This window comes from Mustela erminea, chromosome 2 (genome assembly GCF_009829155.1).
Source record: "Mustela erminea isolate mMusErm1 chromosome 2, mMusErm1.Pri, whole genome shotgun sequence".
In the NCBI taxonomy this organism is placed as follows: domain Eukaryota; kingdom Metazoa; phylum Chordata; class Mammalia; order Carnivora; family Mustelidae; genus Mustela; species Mustela erminea.
In genome coordinates, this window is record NC_045615.1 from 127,228,272 (window position 1) to 127,232,678 (window position 4,407).

Here is a 4,407-nt window from a genome sequence, read left to right on the forward strand (position 1 = left end):
TAGCTAAAAGTGTGAACCGATCTCACTTTAATCAGTGTTATCCAAAAGTTCATTCACTGAACTAAAGCAGCACGAAAAATATAAATCTATCTTGTTACATACAGATAAAAGGAAGGACTATTGCATATGATAAACACATCATTTTCTAGAACAGCACTGTCCAAAAGAAATAGAATGTTAGCCACAGAGATAATTTTAAACTTTTAAAGTAGTCACATTTTATAAAAAAAAAAAAAAAAAAAGTAAATGGTAATATATCTTATTTAACCCAATTTACACAAAGTAGGACTGTTTTAATATATACCCAATTGCTAAAGCATTATTTTTTATATTAAGTCTTCAAAATTCAGTGTTTATAATCCACTTTTAATGCTCATTATAGTTCAGACTTGCTCCATTTCAAATGCTCAGCAAGTATATGGGGCCAGTATCTGTCACCCTATACAGTGCCGATCTACAGAGAAAATGCTGAACTCTCATTCCAGTTCCATCACTGATGGGGCGTGTAACTGTGAGCAAGTTACCAGAAATCTCTGTGATTAGTTTCCTTCCATGCAAAATAACTTCAAATGGTTGATACTGGAGTTGAGTGAATTAGTATTTAAGAATACAGAAAAGTGTCAGGCATATTAAGACTTAGTAAGAATTAGTGAATGCTATTGATAAGTGCTAACCAAGGCCAGAATACTAGCATCTTTTTCCCCTTTCTAATCCAGTTTCCTTTCCTTCAAGGCAGATCTTCTGGAGTTGCAGTTACCATTGGGAAAGTTGTAGACCCCACTGGGCCACTTCCTTTTTGATGGATTTAACTTTTCCAACTAATCAGATGTTTAATTAGATACCTGATTAGGCCAATCTGCCTTATTTCTATTCCCTGTTACCTTCTATCCCCCATTACCTCTTTGACATTCAGATGATGCCTCTCCCACCCAACATTTTCTGTTCCCCTCTTCACTTGTTCTTTGAATTATGTGACCCTGGTCAACTTACTCAGTGAAACTCAGGGCCCTCACCTGTAGAGAGGGGATTGGAAAACCTTCCTCTTGGGGCTCCTGTGGTGTTCAGTGATGCAACAAAATGAAGCACGTATATAGTCCTTGGTTTAGGGAATTTACGGTAGATATACATCTCCAACTCCAATAGTATAGTCCTTTCCTTTCCTTCAAGTCTCTTATCATACAGTTTAAGAAATGCTTACAAAGAAATCAGGACAACAGGAACAATTTCGAGTAGGGTTGCTTTTTACTGTAATCAGTATTTTGCTTCAGAATTTTAATTAAAATGGAAGTATTTGCCCTTTATTAAAACAAAGTAACATTGCGGAAGACCTACAATTTTGCTGAAGAATATTAACAAATTAGAAAGAAATATGTATATGTCATGAATAATTTACAAAAATGTAAAAACATTTTAAAAGTCTATTAAAGTTAAATTATTCTTAATTACTCTATCAAATTTGGCAAATGTTATAGTCAACTGTTATTAGAACAGCTAGATATGTCTCTCTCTCTCTTTCTCACACACACACACACACACACACACACACACCCCCAGGAAAACAAATACAATGAAAGCAATGAATAGAAATACATCATTTCATTATTTCAAATTTTTTTAAAATTTTAATTCCAGTGCAATTAACATATAATGTTACATTAGTTTCAGGTGTACAATGCAGGGATTCAACAATTCCATATATTACTCAGTGCTCATCAAGATCAATGTACTCTTTTTTATTTTAAGATTTTATTTATTTATCTGACAGACAGAGATCACAAGTAGGCAGAGAGACAGGCAGAGAGAGAGGGGGAAGCAGGCTCCCCGCTGAGCAGAGAGCCGGATGCGGGGCTCGATCCCAGGACCCTGGAACCACAACTGGAGCTGAAGGCAGAGGCTTTAGTCAACTGAGCCACCCAGGTGCCCCAAGATCAATGTACTCTTAAGCCCCTTCATCTCTTTCACCCATCTCCTCACCAGCCCCCTACATTCCCTCTGGTAATCATCTTTTCTCTATAGTTAAGAGTCTTTTTTTGTTTGTCTCTTTTTTCCCTTTGTTCATTTGTCTTTTTCCTTAAATAACACATATGACCAAAGTCATACAGTATTTTTTGCTGACTTATTTCACTTAGTATTATATTTTCTAGATCCATCCATGTTGTTGCAAATGGCAAGATTTCATTTGCTTATCTGGCTGAATAATATTCCACTATATATATATATATATGTATATATATATATATATATATATATATATATGAGTATGTGTTATATATGTATATACATATGTATGTGTGTGTATATATATATTTACCTACCATATCTTCTTCTATATCCATCTATCAATAGACATTTGGGTTGCTTCTATAATTTGACTATTGACCGAAAACATTTTCATTTTCTATATATATGATCATATAAATTAAAGTGTCATTTCTGATAAGAATAAAATATTTGATAAAAAATGAATAATTTTCTAAATGGAAGTAAAATGTAATGTCAAGTTTCCATTTGGTTAACATCCACTTATGTAGAAAGTCTAGAGTGGAAAGTACAATAACCAAAATAAAATATTTATTAGAGGAAATCGACAGTAGATTTGAATTTTCAAAAAAAGAATTAGTGGGGCACCTGGGTGGCTCAGTCATTAAGCATCTGCCTTCAGCTCAAGTCATGATCCCAGGGTCCTGGGATCGATCCCTGTATCAGGCTCACTGCTCCACAGGGAGCCTGCTTCTCCCTCTCCCACTCCCCCTGCTTGTGTTCCCTCTCTTGCTGTCTCTTTCTGTGTCAAATAAATTTTAAAAATCTTAAAAAAAAAAAGAATTAGCAAACATGAAAATTGATAAATAGAAATGATACAATTTAAGAGAAGCCTCAGAAAAATGTAGCATATGATTAAATATGACATCATTATGTAATAAGATTATCAGAAGGAAAGGAGAAAGGGGAAAAAGTATGTGAAGAAATAATGACTGAAAACTCCCATACTTGATTAAAAACACTAATCTACATATCCAAGAAACACAAAGAACTATAAACATGATAAATATAAGGAGATCCACACCCAGACTTTATCATAGCCAAAATAATGAAAGCCAAAGATAAAGAGAAAATCTTAGAATCAGTAAAAGAAAATGTTTCATCACTCATAAGAGACCTCTCCCCTTCAATAAGGTTAACTGCTGATTTTTCTTTAAAAACAAAAAAAGGTAGAATCCAATGAGATGACATGTTCTAAGTGCTGAAATTAAAAACAAAACCAAAAATGATTAACCAAGAGTTTGACATATAGCCAAACTCTTTTGATAATGTAAGTGAAATAAAATAATTCCCATATAAACCAAAGCTGAAAGAATATGTTGTTAGCAAACCTGCCTTCCAAAAAATACTAATGGAAATTTTGGCTGAAAACAAATGATATCAGGCAGTAATTAAGATCCACATAGGGAAAAAAAAAAGAGTGTCAGTAAAGATAATTATGCAGGTAATTATAAAAGACAATGTAATTGCATATTTTTCTCTATTCTTCTCTTAACTGATTTTAATATAATTGCATAAAACCATATGAATATAATTGTATTGTTAGATTTAAAAAATGCAAATTGAAATACAGACAATAAATGTAGCAGGAAGTAAGGCAGAAACAAAGCTGTAATAGTATAAGGAAATAAGGCAGTAACTGGAATCCAAAAGAAGAAATAAAGAGAATGACAATGGTAAATTAAAATGTTAATATAATAAATTCTATAAATACACACTTATACTCCTTTCTTCTCTCAGCTTCTTTAGAAGACATAAACTTACATAATGTAAAAACAACAATTTATGGCTGGGTTTTGCTCTATGTAACATAATATGTATACCAAAAATAATACCAAAAAAAGAGGGGAAGAAAATGTAGATATACTGGAGAAGGTTTCTTTCATTGGAATAGCATTTCAAATCTGAAGCAGACTCTGGTAAATTTTTATGTATGTTATAAGCCCTAGAACAATCACAAAGAAGACCATTAGAAAATATAAGATAATTAAAGAAATTAAAATTACATGCTAGAAAATATCTACTTAATAATAAAAGCAAAGATGCCTGGGTGGCTTAGTCGGTTAAGTGTCTGTCTTCAGCTCAGGTCCTGATCTCAGTGTCCTGGGATCGAGCCCCACATCAGGCTCCTTATTCAGCAGGGAGCCTGCTTCTCCCTCTGCCTGCCACTCCCCCTGTTTATGTTCTCTTTCCCTCTGACATAAAATGAGTAAAATCTTTTAAAAAATAATAAAGGAAGCAATAGAGAAATACCAAAACAAGAAAGATATGAGACATATAAAACACAAAAAAGCAGATATAAATCCAAACTATCAATAATAAAATTAAATGTGAATGAATTAAAAAGTCTATCAAAAATCAGAGATT